This window comes from Sceloporus undulatus, chromosome 6, assembly GCF_019175285.1.
Source record: "Sceloporus undulatus isolate JIND9_A2432 ecotype Alabama chromosome 6, SceUnd_v1.1, whole genome shotgun sequence".
NCBI lineage: Eukaryota > Metazoa > Chordata > Lepidosauria > Squamata > Phrynosomatidae > Sceloporus > Sceloporus undulatus.
Window position 1 is genome coordinate 150,027,912 of NC_056527.1, and position 12,749 is coordinate 150,040,660.

At 42.9% G+C, this 12,749-nt stretch overlaps 1 protein-coding gene across 1 annotated transcript in view; it reads left to right on the forward strand.

The window, feature by feature from the left end:
• Positions 1-12,749, forward strand: part of THSD4 (thrombospondin type 1 domain containing 4) — a 270,621-nt gene that overhangs the window by 47,952 nt on the left and 209,920 nt on the right. The gene's annotated exons all lie outside the window — the stretch shown is intronic.

Below are 12,749 nucleotides of genomic sequence, written 5' to 3' on the forward strand. Positions count from 1 at the left end.
CCCAACGTGTTTTGTAATAGATGGTGGTCATGATCCTATTTGACTCTATGGATTGCAATGCTCCACCAGCATACTTGCACTGGAGGACCAAAAGAAGTCTTCCAGGAATCAGAAAGGTCCCTCTCTTGGTTTCCAAGTGCTATGCTTTATTGTTTTCTTCTTGACTGTATATGTCTGATGTTCCACCCTTTGATAAATAAATGTTGAATTCAAAGATATAGCCACTATGTAGATAGATCTTGTAGCACCTTTGAGACTAACAGAAAGAAAGAAGTTGGCAGCATAGACTTCAGTCTAATTCCCCTAAATGTATCTGAGGAAGTAGACTGAAGTCTAGGAAAGCTCATGCTGCCAACTTCTTTCTTTCAGTTAGTCTCAAAGGTGCTACAAGATCAACGTTGTTGATGGTGATGGCTACCAGTTGGGCAATGGCGTGAAGTAGGTCTCCTAGTGAACCCAACCAAGGATAGGGATGCAGTTCTTCACTACATTTCTTCTCGCAGGAAGCAACCAATCTTTTAAGCAGTTTTCTTCTCGCTGTGAGAAAATCTTCAATAAAAACAAAATACGGCTTTTGAAACCTACCAGCCATTTGGGAACTTACTCTGTGCAAAGTTTGCACATGGTTCTTTAGCAGAGAAAACAAAATTTTCTGCACAGGAAACAGTGGGAAAATATCCCCAAGACATTTTATGTGCAGGAAATAATAATGCAGAGCATGTTGTTTTCTGTATAAAACAACTACAGGTTGTCCCCTGTATCCACGGTATTGGTAACCGTGATTGCCTTTCATTCTTTTCTTCTCCAGGCTAAACATACCCAGCTCCTTCAGTTGTTCCTCATAAGGCTTGGTTTTCAGACCATTGACCTTCTTGGTTGTCCTTCTCTGGACATGATCCAGATTCTTGATATCCTTCTTCAGTTGTGGTGCCCAGAACTGGACACAGTATTGCAGGTGAGGTCAGAGCAAAGCAGAACAGACTATGATTTCCCTATACTATACTCCTGTTCATGCCGTCCAGAATTGCATTGGCTTTTTTGGCTGCTGCATCACACATTTGGCTTGTGGTCTCCTAAGAGCCCAAGTTCCTTTTCACATTTATTACCTTTAAGTGAGGCATCACCAATCCTATATCTGTACATTTAGTTTTTCCTGCCAAGGTGTAATACCATATATTTATCCCTGTTAAAATTCATTTTGTTTTGTAATTCATTCAGCTCTCCCTGCCCCTCTTTGGCTATTAAGAGGTCCATGGGATGCAACGTATTGGAATGAAGTGGTAGATAACAAACACAATGTATTGGAACGAAGCTGTAGAAAGTGAACCTATCTTGGATAGCTCCTTCATACTTCTGACTGTATCCCAAAGTGAATTCACTTCTTTTCCAACTTGGAAACACTCCTTCCCCATACATTTAAAGGCCCCAAATTAGGAATCCATCTATTGGAAACTGCTTTGGAAAGCACTTTCCAATGTGTGCTTATGGAGAGATTTAATTAAAAAATACATTATTGCCGTTGATTATTTTCTCTTTCTCCAAAGCACTGGCAGGGTGTTCTTGCGAATTTGTAAAGCACCGGTGGCGCTTTATTGCTATAGATTTCCTCTGAGGATGTGTTAAAATAACATTTGCAGGTGAACGCTTGGCACCGGTTGACAAAGCTTACAAATCAACTAGCCATCTATTAAAGGATGGAAGTCATTTTTTTTCCAGCTTTATAGCAGAGGCGGAGGGAAGTTTCTTCCTTCATGCCTTGCAAGGAGCAGAGGGAGAATAGACTTCAGAGAACCTTTAGTGTGCTTTTATATCAGAGCCAGGGAAAACATCCAGAATCCACTGGTCAGGATGGCTTGTCAAAAAGGTATTTCCCCCCCAGTTCATGACTGGAATTCTCTTAATGCACAATGATGTTGTAAGCAAGGAGGGAAAATGCCTGAGGTACAGTGGCTGTGAAGGAAGGCATTATGCCACTGAACCAAGGCTCCAAATGGGCAACCAAATGCACACCCAAAAGTGCTTGTACGTCCACATGCATGCTTGTATCATACACAATGAAAGTCTTTGTACATTGTGCAGCTACATGCACAATGACACCACATGTATACCTCTACTTCCATAACATTTTGCACTGAACAAACATTTCAACCTCCTTTGTAAAGGAGTACATGCTTTAACATTAACAGGTTTCTGAGCATCATGTTGATCGGTAAATACATAACCAACTGGATAGCTGAATTCTGGAGCCCTCCAAAAATCAGATTGTTGTTGTTGTTGTTGTTGTTGCTGTGTGCCTTCAAGTCCTTTCCACCTTATGGTGACACTAAGGCAAACTTATTATGGGGTTTTCTTGGCAAGTTTCTTTAGAGGGGGGTTGCCATTGCCATCCTCTGAGGCTGAGAGAGTGTGACTTGCCATCCACTGGGTTTACATGCTGGAGCCAGGATTCAAACCCTGTTCTCAAATCACAGTCCGATGTTCAAACCACTAGACCACCGGTCCATCAATCTAGTTCTTTGGGTTCTCCATCTCAACAAAGTAGTTTGGTTTCTTCCAAAACTATCAGGATCAAATGGGACTTGTTGTTGCTGTCATGTGCATTCAGGTTGACTGTGACTTATTGTGACATCTGTAGGGTTTTCTTGGCGAGATTTATTCAGAGGTGTTTTGTCATTGCCTTCCTCTTAGACTGAGAGGTCACCCAGTGGGTTTTAAGGCTGGGCAAAGATTTGAATCCTGGTCTTCCAGAATCCTAGTCCAGCTGAAATGGATTATCTAGACCAGTGTTTCCCAAACTTTGGTCCCCAGATGTTTTGGACTTCAGCTCCCAGAATTCCCAATTGTTCAGGCTACGGCTTCGACTGGATGGCTCTTGTGGTCTCTTCCAACTCTATGGTTCTATGAGTTGAAGTCCAAAACACCTGGAGGACCAAAGTTTGGGAAACACTGATCTAGATGCTGGCGAAACGTCAGGAAGAAACTCTGCTAGAACATGGCTACATAGCCCCCCCCCCCAAAAAAAACCACAAAAAACTATGGATGCCGGCCATGAAAGCCTTTGACTTCACACTGATCTACATCCATTTCAGTCTGACTTCAGGCCTGGCTATGGGATAAAGACAGCCTTAGTCACCTTGGTAGACGATATTTACCAAGAATGGCACTGGAGCAATATGTTCTTGTTGGTTCTGCTGGATTTTTCTGCAGCTTTTGATAGCCATGGAATCTTCTCTGGCTTAAGACTTCATGGCACTGTTCTAGCGTGGTTCTGGTTCTTCATGGAAGGGTGAACCCAGAAGTGATGCTGGAGAATGCATGTTTGACATCCTAGCCATTGGTCCCCCAGGGTTTGGTTTTGTCCCCCATGCTATTTAACATGTAAATAAAACTTCTGGGAGAGGTTATTCAGAATATGGATGATGACATCCCACTCTTCTATTGCTGTTGTGGTATGCCTTCAAATCGCTTCCGATTTATGGTGACCCTAAGGCGACCGTATCCTGGGGTTTTCATGGCAGGATTTGCTCTGAGGAGATTTGCCCTAGAGATTGAGGGGCTCGACAGATGGGCAGCTAAAAGCCTCCCATTTTTGCCACGGTTGGTGCCGCAGCAGCTGCACGCTACACCACCAACATGCTCCTTAAAAAGAAGCTGCTCTAGGCAGCTTCTTTTTAGGGGCATCATAACTGCTGAGATGCAGCATCATGATGCCCCTTCTGGCCAGAGCTCTTTGGGCATGCTGACGCCTGTGCATCATCATGGCGCAACCCTGTACGGACGGGTGTGTGCCCAGCACCACAATGGCATACAGGTGCCAATGTTAGGGCTTGAAGCATGTAAGCACTGAGCACTACCTAGTTCTACTTTTGGGCTGAGGCCAGTGCAAAGTGCCCATCTGTTCTGGCTGTGAGAGTGTATGACTTGCCCAAGATCACCCAATGGGTTACATGGCTGAGCTGGGAATTGAACCCTGGTCTCTGGAGTCATAGACACTCGAACCACTATGCCACGCTGGCTCTTTAGAAGAAGAGCAGAAAGCAGCCTAAGGGAAAGCAACCTTCTAAACAACTGACTATGACTACTGCCTGCATGTATGCACACACACATAGGAACTGTGCACTGAACGAACCAACTGCTTGGCTGAACAAGATGGCCCTAGGGAACACTAGTCTAGGCCATGCGGTAATTATACGGTGATGATAATTGGTTCCATACTGCGGGAGCCGCGCATTGCTTCTGCTGCCACACCTCCTCCGAGCAATAACAGCATGTGCGTGGTACTTTGGAGACCTCCTCCTTCCCACAATTCACTTGCAATGACTCATTCTCTATGGTGCCAGCAAAGAAAGCTCATGGGCTTCGGTATTGAATGACTACCATTTCTCTTTCCCCTCTCCTGAACAACACCGTTCTTTGTGGGAAGGGTTGGCGTTTACACCTCATGTTTGCCTTGGAAACTCTTGGAAGGGCACCGAACCCATAATTTACAGCCAAGCCCTAATGATGGAGTTAAGAATAATTTTACCACCTTCTTGAACATTAAAAAAAAGGGCATGGTGTGTGCGTCTGCGTTATATGTACTGTTTTATTTCTCCCTCGTTCGCCGTGGTGCAGCTGCAGATTTAAACCATGTTTTTTACCTGCTGCTGCTCCAATACAAACTCTTGTCTTGATTTCTTTCTTTTTTTATAAAAAGGTCGTATTTAAGGAAACATGAACTGTATCAATTTAGAGTCTATAATGGAGAATAGTAGTTTATGTTGGAACGGTGGAACCTCCGTGTTGGTGGAAAGGAGAAGGGAAAGTTGGGCCTTTGAAAAAATGATGAGTTTGTAACTTTTGAGCTGAAAAAGTGAACAATCGAGAAGGGGATTGATAGCAAGAGATGTTGTATGTTGAGTGGATTCTTCTAATGAAGATTTGGGTAGTGGTTTGAACCCTTTGACCTTCCAAGGCCTCTTTTTGGTAACCTATCATAACCTCCAATAGTCCTGATTAATCTTTTATTATCCTACTTTTTCAGCTAATTTTAAAATGTCTCACTTACTCTTTTTGCCTCCCACTTTTCTCCTTTGTCCACACAGTGGTTCCTCAACTTTGCTCCTCCAGATGTTTTGGACTTCAGCTTCCAGAATTCCTGACTGCTGGCCAAGCTGGCTCGGGCTTCTAGGAATTGAAGTCCAAAACATCTGGAAGACCAAAGTTTGGGAACCACAGCTTTACTTTCTCCAAACAGAGTGCAAAACTGGATTTCATTGAGTTTAACTAAGCAGATGGAGAAGAGGGGGCAGAATCTTGCCTTTTCCAGTTGGCTTTGGCAAAAGCAAACTGCTGCAGTCTCTCCTTGCTTGTGTGTTCTTCCTGATTCATAACTCTTGCCATCTTGGTCACACTGATGTTTCCTGGGTGCACATCTCCTAGTCATATATTGGAGGGTATGACATATTCATGTACAACATCCAAACCTTTTTACCCTGAGGTAGCTGTCAAACCAAAAGGGACTGCCACTAGTCCTGGCTGCAGTTTTGCAGCTGGGGGCAAAAGAAATGAAATCATTCACCCAGGTCAAAGATAGTGGCCTCATGCAGGCTGCACCCGCTCTGCAGAAACAATCTAGTTTGACACCACTTTAACTGCCATGCATCAATGCAGTGGAATTCTGCAAATTGTAGTTTGTTGTGGCACCAGAGCTCTCTGACAGAGAAGGCTAAAGAGCTCACAAAACTACAATTCCCAGAATGCAATCGCATTGAGCCATGGCAGTTAAAGTGGTTTTATATTTGCTTTTATATTTGATGTTTTTAATTTGTCTTTTCTTTTCTACATGGTAATTTTATCTACTCCTCTATTTAATTATTATAATCTTAGAGTGTACGCCTTGGGCAGGCATTTAGATACTCCTTAATTTTACCGACTTTGTACAGCGCTGTGTATAATTACAGCACTCTAGAAATAAAGTTTAATAATAATAATAAATAATGGTGCCAAACTGGGTTATTTCTGCAGTGTGGATGCAGCCGAGGTCTCCTTCCTCAGATGCTTGGAGATGTGTGGACACCAGTTCACTCCATGCATTTGTGGAAGCAGTCGAAAACCTATGCTGCCACTTCTTTTGCACAGTCAGTCCCAAAGGTACTACAACATCCCTTTGCATCCAGGTAACAAATAGCAAAAACCCATGCTTGAGTTTAGTTCTTTCTCTTTAAATATGCTTATACATTAGGTTGTTTTAGTTATAGTTTGGGAAAAAGTTTAGAAGGTACCCAAGGCAACGTTTATTCCCTGTGCTGTCAATTTGAATATGTGTCCCTTACATGCTAACATAAGCCAGAGAAGAACAGTGAACCGGTGCAGTGTGCTTCCCAGAACTGTGTTCTTTCCCCCCTCATTCCTCATTTTTGGTCAGTAGCAAAAAGGTCCCCCCCTTGCAATTTTAATTTCTGAAGTGTGTGTTTAAGACATTTGCTTTTTCCCCTTCTGGATGATAGCTGTTTCAGTGTTGTTGTCGCTGTGTGCCTTCACGTTGTTTCCCGCTTATGGCGACCCTAAGGAGAACCTATCATGAGGTTTTCTTGGCAAGTTTCTTCAGAGGGGCTTTGCCATAGCCATCTTCTGAAGCTGAGAGAGTTGACTTGAAAACGCATAATAACATCCAAGTTTTTAAAACTGCAGGGAATGCTTGACATACAGAAGAGTTCAATGTTTTGTTGCTGTTAACTGCCTTTGGGTTGCACTTGGTCCATGGCAGTCTTGTGGATGAGATATCTCCAAGACTGCCTCTTCTCCACTGCTTTGCTTAGTTCTTGTAAATTCATACCCATGATCCCCTTAATAGAGTCCATCCATCTGGTATGTGGGCTTCCTCTCTTTCTGCTTCCCTCCAACTTTCCTAGCATTATGATTTTTTCCATTGAATCATGCCTTCTCATGATGTGTCCGAAGTATGACAGCCTCAGTTTGGTCATCTTGGCATCCATGGAGATTTGTGGCTTGATCTGCTCCAGGACCCATTTGCTCATCTTTTTGGCTGTCCCCCTCATATTTTAAAGTGGAAGAAAGTTACGTCTCCTGATTATCCTGAGTGCAAATATCTGCTCTACAGCTACGGCTCAGCAAAGTGAAGATGCGAGGGTGGGGTATCCCTGCAGGAAAGGGAGGGTGAAGGAATGAGAGATGTGCAACAGATATGAGCCACGTCTTTCCTGAGGCCCAAGACACAAGAAGCCTTTTAAAGTCTTGCCCAGATTGGAATAAGTGATGCGAGTGGAGTCCCCAGACAGCTATCCATCAGAACTGGGGAAGCCACAGACACGTTTTCAGATGGCTCGGCGCATTGGCTGCATTGCACATTTAAGTCTTCACATCTGTAGAGAAGACACAGTAAGGTAATCCACGATGGATGCTTCCCATGGGCTTGTAAATTCTTGGCTCAGGCAGGACAAGTCATCTCTGAAAGTGCTGATGTTGTCTTGGCTTGCCAAATCTTGGCTTCCACCGCAATGGTTCATTTTAGGATGTATTTGCTATTTGTCCATTGACTTGCGCCAAAGCATCCCTGTCCCAGTGCCTTCAAGCCAGGGGCCAAAATCAAGAATTATCCCATTAGTTGCCATTTACCTCGAAGAAACTAATTTGAGTTGGTGGCCCGGCAGATGTTCTGACAATCGATGCGCTTATCTCAAGAAGTAACCCAGCTGGACTGTTTTTCATCCAGATGCAAATGGTTACTTCCAAACCTACCAGCTGCTTGAAGGCTCTCTTTCTCATGGCAAGAGAATCTTTTTTCCCCTTTCCTTGCTCTTTCCTCCACCTGTTTGAGATTTTTTTGTTTTATTTTATTAAAGTGGGGTCCTTTAAAAAAAAAAGAGGTGGGGGAAAGAGGATTATTGAGCATTGAAGCGTCTATTGTAATTGCTTCCAGTTTACTCGACTATAAACCAATTGTGTTGTTCCCACATTATGTGAACTACTGTTGTGATGCTGGATAGGCCAAAGGGCAAATCAAACAAAATAGGTTGAATAACTGAGCAAATGTCTCAATTCTTCAAACAGGGTTTTACAGCTTTTTATTCTGCAAAAAGGCATTCACATTTTAATTTTATTCTTTTGAGCAAACAACATTTAAAATGGGGGGGGGGGATTTTCAGAGTTCAGAACCCATCAAATATATAAAAGAAGAATCAGGGGAGTAGTGAGACAATTTTCACGAAGGAGAGGACAAAGACAAAAGTTGGGGAGGCAGAAAGGCTTGGATCACTGTAACAGAGGTTTCTGTGGCACAGCATTGTGTTAGATAGTAACAAAAGCAACCTGCAGTTGATGCATTGCAATTAGAAAGCATATTGTGAAGTTTCCAAATGAAGCAAATGAATCTGAAATACTGTATATACTTGACTATAAGTTGACCTTATTAAAAGTCAAGGGCAAGTTTTGGGGCCAAAATTATGGATTTTGCTATGACCCGTGGATAAGTCAAGGCTAAAACCTAGGAGCATATAGCAAAGGATCTAAAGGATAAGCAAAGCAAAACAATGTCAAAGAACATACAAAATTCCAGCAGACATAACTCTTTGTGTTTACTGTTATGACTGGATAGATGAGAGAGCAGAGGGGGTCAGTGCTTCACTTATTATACTCTTGCTTTTCACCAGGAGATAGTTCCTTCTTTTAAATAAGAGTTAAGATACCGTACTTACATTGACCTGTAGATAAGTTGACTCAGGTTTTTTTTTGTCAATTTTTTGACCTAAATTTCTAGACTTATACATAAATTTATGCAGTACAATTCTGTTGCAAAACTGGTGTGTAAAGTAAATAACAGAGGCAAGAAAGTAAATGCATATTGAATATACTGTACTGTAACTGCCCAATTTGGCATGGAGAGTCCTGATTAATCCTCTGTCCTCCTCTGTTTTAAACACCTTTTAAAATGTCTCGGTTTCTCTCTTCCCATTTCTCCCTTTCCCCCCAGCTTACTTTATCTCTGCAAAACAAGAGCTTGCCTACACTGACCAAAAGCCATTGGCTCACCTCATCACACTCTCCTTTGTGGGGTATGTGAAGCCAGTTAACCTGTAACATTTTAATTGGTTTCATTCGGTTAGTTCAGTTTTGCAGCCGTCCGACTGAGCCAGATAATCAAGAATCCCAGATGACAGAAGTTGTATGTAAGCCAAATATTATTCTGCTGCCTTCTACATCCCATATGTACCATATTTACCAGGATTACCCAATTAGGAAGAGGTCTGATGTGGTTTAGCATCTTTGCAAGTGGGAATTTACACAATAGTTGAAAGCCACATTTTCCCTTGAACATGTGTGATTTGCTCTATGGTCCCGCAGTTGTGACAAGTCTCCTTGTGGTGGTCATCATTGCTGCTGAAAAGAAAAACAGAAGCAACATCAGAAAAACAAAAAGTGTTATGGCCATGCAGACCTTTCTTTAAGCTTCTTTGATTGATGTTTTTTATATTTATCTTTCTACCCAAACCTGGGGCATAAGATGCTGTCTTGATGGTGCTGAGCATGGCATAATGACCTAGATTGCTGGTGGCTACCTGCTACTGTAAATACCCTGCTCTACTTGCTTGCACATTAGCTGAAAGTAGGTGATAGGCACATGGTAGCAGACAAATAAATGAAGACAGTGGTGGCCTCTTCCCAATAGTAGGTCATATTAGATCACTGAAAACCACTGGGGGCCACATTGAGCAGCAGTGGTTCTTGAGGGTTATAGATAGTTGTCTTTGGCCAGAATCCACATGATTGTGTAAATCTTGTTGCACAAGCAATTCTACATCTGAGGAAGTAGACTGAAGTCTATGAAAGTTCATGCTGCCAATTTCTTTCTTGCAGTGAGTCTCAAAGGTGCTACAAGATCTCTCTATGTACCAATTCTGCAGACTATCATGGCTATCTCTTTGAATTCAAGCAATTCTGCTGTTTAGAATATTGCACAGTGGTGCATCATGGGTCCTGTCTGCAATAGCAGAGAGCAGTCCAGAGTATCCCTTGGTGCAAAGGCTTTTCCTTCTGATGCTGTGGGGCTGATCACTTGTGCATCCCACTGAGTCACCTGGTGAGTCTGCCACTACTGTGGGTCACTTCACTTTGAGGTCAGAACAAAGCACTCAGCCTCGACCACATGGCCAAATGACTTGTTCTGATTCAGGTCGAGCAACTGGCAGCGGCAGATGTGCTGGGCAGTGTCTCAGTGAGACACTTTTCAAACAGCCCCCTGGCATTGAAACAGAGGGTTCAGGATCATCCCCTCCTTACTGTGTCACCTGATGTGGATCATACTCCCCGCACTCCCCTAGTGATGCTTCTGCATTGCAGAAGGACAGTCCCTCTCACAGACAAGCACTCTGTAACACAGCCCTTCAAGTACTTGCCAGACCTTTGCACAATGACACAAGTCCAGTGGAGCTTTGCTGTTGTAATTTTACACATTGCAATGGGTGAACAGGATTTGGCCTCAGTCAGCTGTAGCTGGAGATACATTAGGGGCTGAACTTGGGATCTTTTGCATGGTGTGTCTAGCATGGAGCCCTTACGAAGCAGCAATGAAGCAAAGCAGTTGGGGTGGGTGCTCTGGCTTTCACTCCATGTGAGTTTCTTCTGTCAACACTCATGATAATGGTACCAACAAAAGGCGGTGGAGGTGGGGGGACTCCTCTTTGTGATACCCTTGAGTTGCGGGAGAAGGTCCTGAGAAATGTCACCGTAAAGTACCTCAGGCACTTCTGATCTAAGAGTCCAACCACTTGTCAACGCGATCCCTGCCTTCCCTTCGTACAATGGCCTCCCTTTCTTCCCCTTCTGATATGCTTTGGAAACAAACCTCCTGGGTGCGCCGAACAAACGCGTGCCTTTCTGTGGCCGAACACAGCTGTGCATTAGCGCGGCCAATTATCATTAATCTCCATAAGTGATTTGTAGGTTGATGTTAAAGGGAGGGTTAAGTTAGTTAAGGTTTCATTAACCACGCCGTGAAATACTGGAGGCCTGACTTCATGCTGTTAACCAAATGAAGGCTTCGCTGAATGGATCCAGATGCAAGTGGTGATACTGTGGTAGCCATAGTTTCTGTGACTTGTGTGGGCAACACTTGAAGGAACGAGTGATTGACAAGGGATATCAAGAAGTGCTTATGATGTGGAAATGGTTGTACTGAGAATAGTACAAATTTTTTTTTTTAGGGTGGGCATTTTAATAGTCTTGTGTTTTAACTGTGAGAAATTCAATCTCTTTCAACATGTGTTTTGTACATGGTTTGACTAGTTCTGGACCATTTTCCAATGGAGTCATTAAAGCACAATTTCTTTTGCCATGACTCAGAGTCCTGTTGGTGTTTTACTCATGCCTATATTCCCCTATGGCAGCAGGTGGCAATTTTGACCAATGCAATGGCAATTTTGACCAATGCTGCTGGGCATGTTTGCCAAGGGATCTGGAGATCCATTTTTCAGCTGAAATGAAGAGTATTCATTTTCCATTCTTACTGCCTCTGCACTTTTTAAGGAGCCCTTGGATTTTTTCAAATCAGTTCCCTGATGCTTTGCAAGACAGAACTCTTGACTTGTTCAAAGCCATTGCAGGATCATTAAAAAAAAATTAAATAGTGCATGGTAACAGCTTTGCCAGATTTGACCACAGACTTTTTCAAACCAAAATCTACACCCAAAGCAATTCATTTTCCATGCAGAGACATGTCAAGCAATGACACATTATGGGGAAAAAAAAACACTTTTTGAATATAGAGCTGTTACCCAGAGCTATGACTTATTCCTGTGTAGTGCTTTCATGAGAAAAGAGCGATTTCACTCCAGCCCAGAAAAAGACATTACAGCTCAGAGGAACCAGTATTTTGTGTGTGTGCACATATAATTGAAATAACAAAGGTAATGCACCAGACTAGCAGTGTTAATTTTTGGAGACATTCTGTCAGCAAAATCAGACACTTGGGAAGGCTCACTTTCTAAGAATATCACCTATAAATGCCAAGGGAAGTGTTATTTCTAGGAGTTGCTAGGACCTCCAGCACAACATTTGGTGGACATTGACCATAGAGTCCCATTGGCGAACCTAGAAATTCATAGAGAGAACATGTTAATCAAATCTGTGAATAATCCAATCCGCAAAAGTCAAAACCACAAATGTGGCAGGTTGACTGTATATCCTGCTTCTCTGTCTGAGGATCCCAGGGTGACATACAGTAAGACAAGTCAATTTGACCATCATTTGGTTGGGTCTTTGCCAATGTCTGCTGGGGGATTCCTTGTCCTTGGAGCACTGGGTCCACTCTTGAACTTTAAAAGATGTGTTGCAAGTTGCCAAACAGTCCCTTGGATAGCTCCCACTGACACAGGTTCCTCCTTCCCTTTCTGAAGCAGTTCACTTCTCTCCCTACTTTGCAACACAGGGGAGATTCCATGCTTTTAGTACCCTGATTATTTATTTCATAATATCGGCATAAAAGGAAACCCAATCCCCTTTGAAGCGACTCGTATTTATCCTTCGCTCTCGAATCTGTGTGCACAGAGAGGTATTTATTTATTTGACTGAAAATGTATATACCCGTTTACTAGCCTTAAAAGGACTTCATCGGCACTGCCCTTGAACAAATGTTTACCATTCATTCTTTTATAGAAGGAGTGTTTGACTCCTACCATTCAGCTGCTATTAGGACCGAGGCAGCTGTGAGTAAATTTAACACCGCTTTTATTTATATAATACAGATTTGAGAG